The following is a 13,964-nucleotide window of genomic DNA, read 5'->3' on the forward strand; positions in this document are numbered from 1 at the left end:
CTTCAGAGGAATTCGCCTTATAACTACATTTTACATTGCACTAGATAATATTAAATCATATAATGATGCTTTGCACATCTCCAACAAGTAACAAAGTGCTGAATGAACTGAATACGACAATAAATTCAACTGAAACACAAACATGCATATAAGGATTAAAACTATTTTAACCTGGGCTAAAACATTGAAAATAAGTTAGGGAAATAATATAATCCGATGGCATCCGTGTGTTTAGGCTTTAAATGTTTATTTATTTAGAAAACATAATAATGCGGTCGTTGTCGCCTGTTTTATCCGATTAGTGGAAAAGGTATGCACATTTTATAACGAAATGTGCCGCGCTCCGTGAAAAGGGGGCTTAATGAATGTGCGTAAAGTGTCGACACTTATTAGCCTTCTTAGACCGCACAGGCATATAAGGGACAAACCGTCCACTTTAAAGGTATTTTTCGTTTCAAGCAAGTATCTTCTTCGAGAAAGTCCACTATAGGATGAAAGTGTCGTTCATGGTCGTTTATGATTAGCTTGTGCCCAGTTTTCTTAGATCGAGGCTCGTTTTTCAGAGTGACACGCTTACGAGAGGCACTAAGGTTAAAATCAAAGCGCTCAATGCACCGAATTTGCACGCTGTTGTATAATCTTAGACGCAACTCAGTTTTCAAAATGTAGTTATAGCTTTTTATATCGCAAGTTTGAAATGACCACAACCCATTCAAATTTAAAAAGAGTGTGTTTTAAAGCACAGGTCGAGAAGTGTTTGTTTTTTCAAATCATTGATACAGCTAATCAGTGTGCAAAGGCTAATCTTATTTGACATGCATAAAGCCCCGTTTTCTCTTTAAAAAGCCAATACGTACGTATTTCAATGATAAACACTAGACTGGCCAACGTTGTCTTACAAGCTGTTAAATACTTTTGAATACATACACACTATGTAGTGTACCAGTGGGAACTATAACCAGGCAGATGCGGTGATTAGAGCAGACGCTCCTAGAATTCGTCGTCTGCTTAATTTTACTGCAGTTATCCACACAGGCAGTCATTGATTACGGTTCCTAGCGTTCTAAACGCAGACTGACTTGCAAAATTGCCTCTACATTATTTGTGAGCGTTAAAACACAATAACCCTAAATTATAACTTTGCCTGATAAACTGTTTTAAATGATTCGCCAAAACATTAAAGATGGGTGCTTCGTTATTTTTAAGGCATACACAATAGAGCGCACAAATGCATCACACCATTAATACAAGATAAGTATTGATGCAAAGCATCAAAGGGCGTCGGGAATTTCAGTGTAAAAGGCACTCAATGAAGAAACATGGGTTGATTTTTATTCTTCTGTAAATATTAATATATTGGCCGATTATTTTTAAGAAAATAGAAAAAGATACTGGTATAACCATTACCTATGATTTTGTGTTATAACCCCCAAATAACCATTATTTATGATGTTGTGTTATAACCCCCAAATAACCATTATCTATGATTTTGTGTTGTAACTCCCAAATATTTCATAGTTCATTTTATTTACATTGGTTTCCTTTTTACTGGTATCCGTGTGCAGTTTTCATTAATGGAACAGAACTGTGTAGGTTTTAAAAAATCTGCTTCATTTTGTAAGCGTAATTTCATAGTTTTCTCAACTTCAAGGGGAGATGATTCTGAACTTATTCTTGCGTTGCTCATTTACGATAGAGGTTGAGTACTCATTGATATGAAAACACTGTAAAAGTTTGGAAAAAAATGAATGAAAACTGTGAATTGTATAAATAAGCTGCATTTCACAATACTTTGAAATTCAGTAAAAGATCATAATAGATTTATTGCTCCGATATTCATCATTTTCAATAGGGTTCGGGCAATACTGATATAAAAACACTTAACATTTTAACACGTGAAAGATTCAGACGTAAGTTTTGAAATCTTTTAAACAAGTGGAAATTGTTTATTTTGTCAAATTTAATAGAAAAAAATTCTGAACTTATTGTCCCGATGTTTCTCATTTTAAATGAGGTAAAATTCTCATTGATATGAAGACACTGTAAGTTTGGAAAGAATCTGATGAAAAATGTTGACATAATCACCTAACCAAGCAGTTTTTCATTTTTGACGATGCTGCGTAGCAGCTCATCTAAGTTATCATACCATGAAAAAATTCTTCACAACTGCGACCTATGTAAAAGACCAAGCCAGTCCGATTGAGATAGCTCGATTTTTCTAATCGGCATACCTCGCTGATTATCATTGATAAAGGTATAGGAAGCTCAGCTATAAATAGGACCTCATATTCTGGGGAAAAGATTTAATAATAGTTTGAAAACGTTAATTTTAAATCAGTTATATTCAATCCATTATATGTTAATAGATCAATGAAACAACTATGCATTTTCTGTATTGTATTTGACATTTGTTGTGATTCAGTAAATAAATTGCGAGTTAAAACGTGTATAATTAACTTTCAATGCGATCATGAGTGTAAAGAAAACGAATTATTTCGAACCTGCCATTTGTAAACGTCGTAGCGACTATGGTATATAAACAGCATAATAGCCATATGACATTTGTGAAACTCGCTCTTATGCGTGCTTTCTCATTTTGCATATTCAATAAACTTTTCAAACAGAAATTACAGAGCCACATCAGTGCACATACTATGTATGATAATTCATTCCTTTGTTGGATATTGTTTGCTGTTTTAAACACATATTAGGTCATATCGCGAAGATTTAGTTAACCTTACCATGTGTTCATGGTCGAACTCACGTATTCAAGTGCTCTTACGACTATGTGCTTATACCTACTTACGGGAATCATCATGAAATTATTGCCGTACTCAACGAACAAACATGCCTTAGCTTATTGAATAAGAGAAAAAAAACAATAATCAAAAGAGAAAAAATATATGTTCATGCACATGGGCATGTGAAATCACGTCCGTACACATAGCATCATTAACTTAGGAAAGGAAACAACGAAATATAAAGTTTGGTATGATAAACATGTGAAATTAAAGAGCATTGCGTAATTGACCTTTCGACAGCCGATTGATTGACAGGCTTATTAACCAATCAGATTACTGCATAGATTAGGCCCGTTTCTATCCGCCATTTTGTCCGTCAAACTCGCCGTTGTTCGTCACATAAGCTTATACGTAATGCTGTGTTTTAAACAAAGAAAATGGTTAAAAGGTGCTGTTATGGCACTTGTTATTCAGACACAATGTATCCAGAACGGTTAAAAGATGGAACTACGTTTTTTCCGTTCCATTAACCGGGTACTTATCTTAAAAAATGCAAACGTTGGATTCGTCTTTGTAGTCGTCTCAACGAACAGCTTAATCTCAACATATTAAGCTATCGCCCGAAAGCAAAACACCTCGACGTTTGTTCTAAGGTCGTCATAATAAGATACTACGCGAAAATAGAATATGTAAGTTTTGCACCGGACACGCTATAGAAAACGAGTATCACTTTTTACTTTGTTTTCCTCTATATAGAGAAATTAGAAAGGAACATTTAAAACCATATTTTCAAAGGTGGCTAACGTTAAATAAATTTGACATTCTAATGCAGTCGGCTAATAAAAAAATATTCTAAACTTTGCTAACTAGATTATTAATGCTAATGAAATGCGTAATAATAAAGACAATCAGTTATAATTTTTAATAATATCACATAAAATAGAGCATTTTTATTTCTTTCGGTTTAAATCTTCCGATTTAATGTAGCTAGTTGTATATCGTTAAAAGTTAAGAAACTATTTTAAAATGCGCACGTAATTATCAATAGTTGCCAATAAATGTCATTTTACACCATATGTGGGCTTTCTACTAATCCGTTATCAAAACAGATGCCACAAACTGTGAATGACCCTTGACACTTTGATAGCCAGTCTGATTAGCGAGTTTTTTTTTGTACATGAAAATTCTTTCAACTTCTTATATTTTAAACATTGCAAAAAATAGTTTAAGAGGAAATTAATAATATATTGTGTATGTTACTTTTTTGACGACATTGACTATGTTACACGATTATAACAATGCTCATGGGTCATTTTGACCAAACGCATTATAGATATGTGTTATATCGGATTTCAATATAACGTTCTTTGTCTTCTTATATAATAAATTTACTTACCTTTGCCACATTTGCAATATTGCCATCGGTTGCAAAATTAACGGCTTTTAATTAAAAAACTGAAACATCTATTACTCAATGAAAAGTATTGTGACAAACGACAATGCATACTGTATGTGATAATTTGCGATAATTGGCCGACTTTGACTATAGATTAACGACTTTTAAGTAGACTTATAAAAAGTTATGACTATTTCATAGATATGATAATTATATTCAGCATAACTATTCAATGATAATACGGGCAAAAGCCCGCGAAGCGGGCGTTGACCGTTCATACATATGGGAATTTAGACATAAAATTACATAAGAATACCACATATGGATACGTCTCAAAAAAATTTGCCACGCGACATATATTTTCGCGATGCTATTTATGAACTTAAACAAATCAAAACCACTTTGACATATGCTAAATCACATGTAAATACATACCTCAGAAAAAGTTATATCAATGACATCATAATTGTGTAGCGAATCGCACTAAATATTCTCGCATTATTTGTTTTTCTTCGCAACCGTTCCAGAATTAGGTCATTACTCAATTATCTCCCCTGAATGCTCTTCTTCAGTGGGTATAAGCCGAAGACTGGTTCACTACATATAGTAACAGTCTTCACCGAACACAATTTAAGGGAACATAACCCGTCTTTAATATATTGCCGAATCTCCGATTTCTGTCGAATTTATTTTCTTTGATCTTTTCGATATCTTATTGTTATTATTATCCTGACAAATCACAAACGCTTGTTAAAAAATTATTTGTTTTAAACACTATAGTTGGCATCTCTATTCTTCAAGTATTCTCGCGGTATTTCAATAACGACACCCTACTGTTTATGTATCAGAATTTGTGACGCATTTTCCATTCGCTCTCAGAAAGAAGTTTTACGTTTGATCATGAGCAATATTCTGGTAAGTTGTCGTTGTTATACACCAGAAACACATTTATTCACAAATATTTAAGATATTCAGATCTAACTTTTTAGTCTTTTAGCTTTAATTTTTAAAGTATTTTCACCTCGTCTGCTCGCACTTTACCGATATCCCAAAAGGTTACATATCACTATAAATAGTTTAGGCCTAAAACCACAAAATCCGATACCGTTGGAATTTTCGTACCACAATCTTACGTAAAAAATCTTTCAGATTCGAAATCAACAAAAAACAAGACATTTATAAAGTCAATTTTAAGATATTTGTTGGTTTTCCGTTTTAGAAGCTGTTCTGCCAAGGCAAGAGCTGGGCATTATACAAGCCATTATATCCAGCAAAACTGACAGTTTTGGTTTACAGAAATCAACAAAGGAGGGATTCCCGAACTATCAAAATTTCCAAGCTATACACACATTTATTATCTGTGGTGATCTTTATTGGTTCTGTTTGTTTACTTGGATGGAGCATGTGTGAACTTTTATAGAACTTTGAAAAGTCTATATATTTCTATATATAAACAAAAATCAGCTATGGTATAATAAGATCAGATGTGCAAACAATGTCAAAGGGTTGTAAAATTAACAATTTGAAGGCAATTATGCTGAAAAAATATGAAAAGTTTCCATTCAAATTTTGTCTGTATATCGACAAGTGTCTGCCGATTATTGTCAAACTAGTAATACAAAACTTACCACAAGTATGTAAAAGCACTAAGTACCAGTGATCATTTTTAGTAAGATAGTGTAATTCTAAACAGTAGCAAATAGCTTGTTTAGTAAATGCATAATGCAATTAATATGATTTCCGTTCTATTGTGTAATTAATAAATTGGTTGTTACTTGCTAATCCATGATAAATGTTTTATGGCTAGTGCAAAACCAGCAATGTTAATTTTGTAAAAGGTAATACAATAACACCACTTTGTAATTTCATATACGTAAATATTCTTGAAATGTAGGTTGATGAGTTTTACTTATTTTGTAACTATTATTTTATGTGCAAATAAATGATGTGAAGTGTTTTGTATATCCACACAATACCACATATCTTTTTATATATGCACTGTATTATGTGTTATTTGAATGTTTAAATAAAAAAATATGGATGATATAACATGATGCAAGCCGATGCATTCTAATATTTGCATTCAAATTGTAACTGTAGAGCTAAGTGTATGCAGTTTAGACTGTGATTTTAGAATTGCTACAAAATGGCTAGTTTTTTAGTGGCGACACAATTTAAACTATTCAACAATAGTTTGCGAAAGAAAATTAGAAACCTGCAAGATACCTGTATTTATTAAATATTTTAATTGCGAAACAAGTATGTTGTTATGCTGTTACACATAATTATACATTGATAATAAATAAGAAGACAATTAGTGGTGTTAACGTTTCCCAACAGTAGAAATCATTCTTCTGATGAAGTCAGTGGTATACAGACGAAAGCTCCAGGTATGGCTTTCAATACGTAGTGTGTTTTATTTGGCAGTCGAAAACTTATTGGATTAAAAAAAATCCTGTCAAATTTGTCAATCAAAATTGATTTGACACATCACATGTACTGTATGCTTAATGCAACTGCTTAAGCAAGCTGTCAAGTTGAATTGAGACATTTGATGAAACAAACTGGTTCCTGGGTTGGACCAGTACTTAGTGTCTATATGACGTACCATGACGTCGAAAGTCTACAAGACCTACTAGGTAGAACGAGAAATGTACTTCGACGTACAGTTTTCACCGACCCTTGAGTGTTAGCCAATCAGAAGACACCTTACATCTGTTGCTTTTAGAGATATTTGACATTGAACATAAGTATTATTATTATTTATACCAAATTATGCGACTATCGACCGCTTACTCATAGATATTGTGCGTATTGATTAAACATTATTATTATTATAATTTATACCAAATTATGCGACTATCGACCGCTAACTCATAGATATTGTGCGTATTTATTGACCTTGCGTGGCGGAATTAACCTCTGACTTATGCAAGTTATGGTTATCACAAAATACGACCAACGGAGAGGTTATAATACATTATTTATCCTGTTAATGCTTGGTAACTGTTTGGTTACCGTTGGGAATTTCCTACACAGTAATGCACTGGACGGTCGTGATACTCCGCTCCGCATGATCAATAAATACTCACAATATGCTGAATAATTTTAATTTTAAAAAGGTAACAATTGAATCTTCTTCAAATTTGTATATAATCTATTTCAATGCATTAAATACTTGAAACTTCTATGTGTTGTTTTTTTGCCATTCTGATATTTTTATTCATTTTGTCCTCAATTAAAAAAGAGATTTTAAACATTTATTATGAATAAATCTGAAGGAAAAGCGGCTCAAGAGACTAGTGTTTTGATTGGCTGTTCAAAAAATGTGTACGTCGAAGTACAAACATGTATGTCGAAGTACAAATTGTACTTTGACGTACAAATATATACTTCGAAGTGTATTTTATATTTATGTCGACGTACAATTATTGTACTTTGACGTACATTTCTCTTTTTAACTTGTAGGTCTTCTTGACTTTAAACCCAAATGGTACGCCATAGTATGTCTTTAGGGTTATCTAAAGAATGCTCCCACTTAAGAGATCAATACAGAGACCTCCCAGTGACTAAGCCAGTTAGCAGACACCCCATCCACTATACCACAGACACCGAACCAGCTATAAATTCCTGTGGCTAGAAAACAAAAAAATATAAGAGGCTAGATGTTTAAGCTTGGAACATGTAACTTGTTTTAAAATTGATTTTTTTTGGATGCATTACTTAATTATTGCAACAATTATAATATTTTGAACACAATCATGTCAATATATTTATTAAAAATACATAGTTATCAGAAAAACATAAAAAGCTTTTGCCCGTAAATTAGGTAGCACCTATAATCATATTAAAAATATTGTATGGCCTTTCTGGTATACCATGAGGCGTTTTTGGTTCACTGATGCGGACTTTTTGGGAAGCCTTTTTGGTAAACGGCCTTTCTGGTACTATATCTTTGAGGGGAGCTAAACACCTATTTGATACATTACATTTAACACATTTTAAATAAAACATGATAGCAATAGAAACATTTCATGTAATTTGGACCGAAATCTTTGTGAATATCTTCCAACGTACCGATTCGCGTAGCCAGTTTTATGACGGACTTCGGCGGAGTGACCTCCCTTGAAATCGGGGGGCGTGGCTTCACTCTCGCTGTCGAAAGGTCAATTAAAGAGCATGTCAAGTTTTGAATATATATGCTGAAACGTTATGTTATAACCCACAAACGTTTTACTGTAACAGAACGTTTTTTTAAGATAAGTGGTACAGAAAATACACGTCGAATATCTTTTTAAAGATATTTCTTGTTATATTTGATCGAGAATGTAACCCGCCTCCCAGTTTCGCTGAATGGATCAAGTTCCCCACGGGTACTACTTCCCCGTACCCCCATTTTTTTTCGTACCCTACATTTTTGTACCCAATTTTTTTCGTACCCATTTTTTTTCGTACCCAAATTTTTGCTCGTATCCAAATTTTTTTCGTACCCAATTTTTTTTCCTACCAAAATTTTTTGTCGTAACCAAATCTGTTTTCGTACCCAATTTTTTTTGGCATAATTTTTGTACCCAAAATTTTCGTAACAATTTTTTTCCTTCCCAAAATTTTCGTACCCACATACACTATTGTGTTGATGTAGATAAACTTAAATAGATGCTTTTATATCAATCCTCTTCAAAAGCATCGTAACATCAGTACTTTGATAAGATGATATATTTATGATTTGGGACCACTCTTAAGAGAAGCTTGAATTGTTTATTGAAGCATTAAACCGTTTTCACCCCAACATGAAGTTTACGCATTCAGCTTCTAAGAAATCGTGTCTTTTCTCGATGTGGCTGTTTCTATTAATGACGACTTAACAATTCAAACAGATATACACATAAAGGAGACCAATAACCACCAATATCTTGACTATACGTCATGCCACCCTAAACAATGTAAGGACGGAATACCATACAGTCAGCCGAAGCGATATAGACGTATTATATCGGATGACAACAGTTTCAAATCGTCACTTCAAGACCTCAAGCATCATTTCAAAGAGCGAGATTATCCGGAAAAAGTTATCGATTGTGCATTTGAAAAAGTTTCTGCTCTATCTCAAGAAGACGCATTTCAGTCCTGCAATATAATATGGAATATAATCCGTAATTGCCAAACATAGGAGCCGCAATAAACAAGTATTGGGACATACTTAACCTGTCACAGAAAAAAGAAGCGAGAAGTGTGTATGAAACTTATAAGCCCATACTGGCGTTTAAAAGGCCTAATAATATAGGAAACTTCATTACACGTGCTCAATTTACGAACAGTTTGAACAGTTCACGTGCGTCCAGTGCCTGTGGAAGAACACGTTGCTCCCATTGTAAATCCATACACGTTGGAGAAAAATTTAAAAGTACAGTAACAGGCGAGCAATTTAATTTACAGAAGAATATGAAGTGTGCATCTAAAGATGTAATATACCTCATTACATGTAAACAGTGTAAGAAGCAGTACGTTGGACAAACCATGCAACCGGTGTCAAAAAGAATGAACAGTCATCGATTTGACATAAGAAACTTTTCTAACCCTGAATGTTCAACTTTGGTCGCATCACATTTTAATGAAGATCACCACAGCGCAAATGACTTTTCCTTTATGCCAATTGATGTTGTTAGTAACAACATAAATCGTCTGTGTAAAGAAACTTACTATATACATAGACTTAAAACTAGAGATGTCAACGAATATCCGAATATCCGAATATTCGGTCCCGGACCGAATATTCGGATACTGTTTTCCGAATCGAATATTCGGCAGAAAAAATAAAAAATCGAGTAATTTCAAAGACTTTGTATTCGTAAAATTTGCTTCAAACATTGTCAAAAAAGTTGTTCCTCGTGTCATAATGTTTATTCAGGTAGGCGCGTTAATGCGTCGCTATGGTGATGACAGTATACCGGTCATAAATCCCGCTAACAAAGCCGGACACTTTGTGTCAAAATTATGATAGGTGCAAATCGCGTCGGCAATCAAAACACCGACCTGCACTTGATCCAATGACTCGAATTACAATTAAAATTATCAAAGATTAAATGAGTAAAGGAAAAGCCAACTTTGTGTAAAAACAAATAAGACCGTATGGCAATTAAAACACCGACACGTATTGATCTAATAACTCGAATTACATTTAAAATGATCAAAGATTAAATGAGTAAAAAAAGAGCCGACTTGGTGTGAAAAACAAAACAGATCGTATGGTTATAATCACGTTGTCCAATCAAAAAAGCTTTTAGAAAATAATTTTCTCAACCTCTTATGAGTATTTGCGTATCGTATGGTCCAAACATTAATTAATTACTCAATATTCAATCAGGTCTTATACTTAAAGAAATGTTTTAAAACATAACACCCTAATGGTTTGAATAACAAAGTTCTTTTTAACATAAAAGACTAGCTCTTCAATTTAATTAATCTTACTTTTGTTTTTTCCTATTAGTATTTTTATACATAATTTTATAGGAAATTGTGTATTCTTGATTCCGAAAGTTAAGCTTAATTTAATTAACGTTCATTTTATTGACGTACATTTTCCCGCATTTTAATGTACGTTAAGTCAATGACGTAACATCCGCTTTCTGTTATTATATGTATTATCTTGATAAAGGCGTAAGCAGAAACGTTGATGAAAAAGGAAAGAAAAATATGTGTTTTTGTTGCATTTATCATACTATACTTATCTTTTTTAAAATATGAAAGTAAAGGACGCTGATGCAAATAGGAGGCACTAACCATTCAAAAACAAATGAAATACTTATATTTTGAAAGTATGATGAATTGAGATTCTAACGCAGATGTCTCTCCTAATTGTATTGAAGGGTGTTTCATCATTAATATAATAAGTTTTAACCGAACATTTTACACGCAGATTTATAATAGTTTAGAATGGGTAATGTGACAATTACAGATTTTTTTATTTAAGCCATAAAAAAACACAATTTCCTTTCTGCTAGCGATACTGAGTCAAAATTAATACTTCTTTTGTTCATGTTTCAATAAAATATACAAAATGTATTGATATCATTTGAGAGCATGTAACAATTAGAATACGTATTTAATATGATTGAACATTTTAAAAAATACTCACGCCTTCATTTCAAATAACCAAACGCAAAAAATGCATGCAGACGAATATTGTATGCCGATTGTTATCAGTTTGGAATGTTGTAGTTAATTGTCGGATAAATGATTATACATAGAAACTATGTTTAAAATACAGTTCGACCTTACCTCTGGCATTGCAGACTGCCACACAGACAACAAAACCGATCAGAACTATCAGTTTATCCATCTTAGTCACTAAGTTGATATGTAATGAAGTGATGTGGACTGAATGCACGGGCGTATTTATACCTTTAATCCGTCGAACTTTAATGTGACAGTTTCACACTTTGATACATAGTTCGATAAACATGTATCCGGAATGCATTTTTGGTTGTAAAATTTGATCAGACGGAAGGTAGACATCTTCTCTATAAACTAGAATGTGTTCCTTACAAATTACAAGCGTATTCAACAGATTAAACTTAATAAAATAGTAATGGTTTAAAGACTAAAGATGTTACCACAGAAGTATTTAGCCGGAAAAGAAAACTTAAGAATAATGTTCTTAAAATGTAAGCACTACCCTTTTAACGAATATAACATATGTTGTTATGTTGTTTATGTTCCACTTGTACAAATCATGGACCCTCCTTTGCGATAAGTGATTTGAAGTTTTAATACTCTCTGACCATGTGTTTGGTAGTTAGATAAGGTCTTCCGCCCCATTATCCCGTTTAAAAAAGATGTAACACAAGTGTAGCTCCGTGTAAAATGTTCTGGAAATGGTTTATCTTCGATGACAATCAGTACTGAGCTGATTGTAAGGCTATCTATCAGAAGAAAATGATGTATCATAAATATTTGAAAAATAAAAATTCAAAAACTTGGAATAAATACAGAATAGCAAGAAATGCTGTTACAAGCCTTAAGAAAAAATCCCTGAACATATATTTTCAAGAAAGGTGCATTGGAGGTTGTAAGACATCTGATTTCTAAGGTACTATTTAACCTTACCTTTCCAATAAATAAAAAAACAATCAAACTAAAATTATTTTAAGTGAAAATGATGCTATTGTAACTGAAAATGTTGAAGTTGCTGAAATTTTTAATGACTTTTTTACAAATGTAGCTAAGGACATAGGCAAAGATTATATTTTTGACTGTGAAAGCCACCCAAGCCTATGTAAAATTGAAGAGATAATGAATACAATCTCAAAAACACAGTTTAGTTTTGAACATACTGATGAAAATAGGGTTATGAAAATTATAAACAAATTTGACTCAAAAAAGGCCACAGGAGAAGATAAGATATCTGTGAAATTATTGAAAGCTGTCAAAGAGGCTCTAGTTACACCTATTACTAAGTTTGTAAACACATCCATTGACTCATGTATCTTTCCAGACCAATTGAAAAAAGCCCAGGTTAAACCTATCTTCAAAAAGAAAGACCATTTAGATAAATCAAACTACAGACCAGTCCGTATTCTTCGCATCCCATCAAAAATCTTTGAAACGGTCCTTAGTGAACAATTGTCCTCTTACTTTGATAAGATTTTTGATAATTTCCTTTGCGCATTTAGAAATATATATGGATGCCAGACTACTTTATTAAAATTACTAGAAGACTGGAAATTTGCATTAGATCACAATGAATATGTTGCTGCCTTTCTAATGGACCTCTCCAAAGCGATTGATTGTCTTCCACATGATATCCTACTCCATAAACTGCAGGCTTATGGTGTATCAGAAAACTCTATCAAACTTTTAAAATCATACCTGTCAAACAGACAGCAGCAGATTAAAATAGGAAGTATTGTTAGCTCATGGGAAGACATTTACAAGGGTGTGCCTCAGGGTTCTATACTAGGCCCCCTCTTATTCAATATTTTTATTAATGATATGTTTTACTTGATTAAAAGAGGTACTCTGTACAACTATGCCGACGATAATACGCTCTCCTTCCACTCCCCTGATTTTCATGAACTAAAACAAGTACTTCAAGATGAAAGTAAAATTTTAATTTACTGGTTTAATTTCAATTGTATGCAGGCTAATCCTGACAAATTTTAGGCTATGGCTGTAGGCCAAAAAACTATCAGCAGATCCCCAATTTTAGATTTAGATGGATTCAGTATGAAGTCGTCAAACTCTTGGGAGTGGACATTGACTGCAAGCTGAAATTTGATTCTCATGTTAGTAATATATGTTAAAAGGCTGCACAGCAGGTCAATGTTTTGAAAAGAATTGGTAACAACCTTAGCAAACTAAATAAGCGCACTATATTTTATACTTTTGTTTTATCAAATTTTAACTTTTGCTCATTGGCATGGCACTTTTGCTCAGAAAGCAATACTAGAAAAATGTAAAAGATTCAAGAGCGTGCTCTCAGATTTGTTAACGATGATTACTCCTCAAGTATTTCAATGTTACACTCAAAGGCAAACTTACCATCGCTGCATGTCCGCCGGATGAGAACCATGGCTATAGAAACTTTTAAAATAGTCAACAACATTGCCCCTCCTGTGTTATCAGACCTTGTCGTAAAAAAATCAACAAGTATAATTTTTAGATATTCCAATTTATTACAGGTACCAGCGGTTAGAACCACTTCTTATGGTAAGAACTCCTTCAAGTACGCTGCGCCGGTGCTTTGGAACTCACTCCCAGATCACTTAAGAACCTGCTCCTGCTTTAGTCAGTTTAAGACCCTGATCTCCAGCTGGAGCGGCAAAGAC

This window comes from Dreissena polymorpha, chromosome 2 (assembly GCF_020536995.1).
Source record: "Dreissena polymorpha isolate Duluth1 chromosome 2, UMN_Dpol_1.0, whole genome shotgun sequence".
Taxonomy (NCBI): Eukaryota; Metazoa; Mollusca; class Bivalvia; order Myida; family Dreissenidae; genus Dreissena; species Dreissena polymorpha.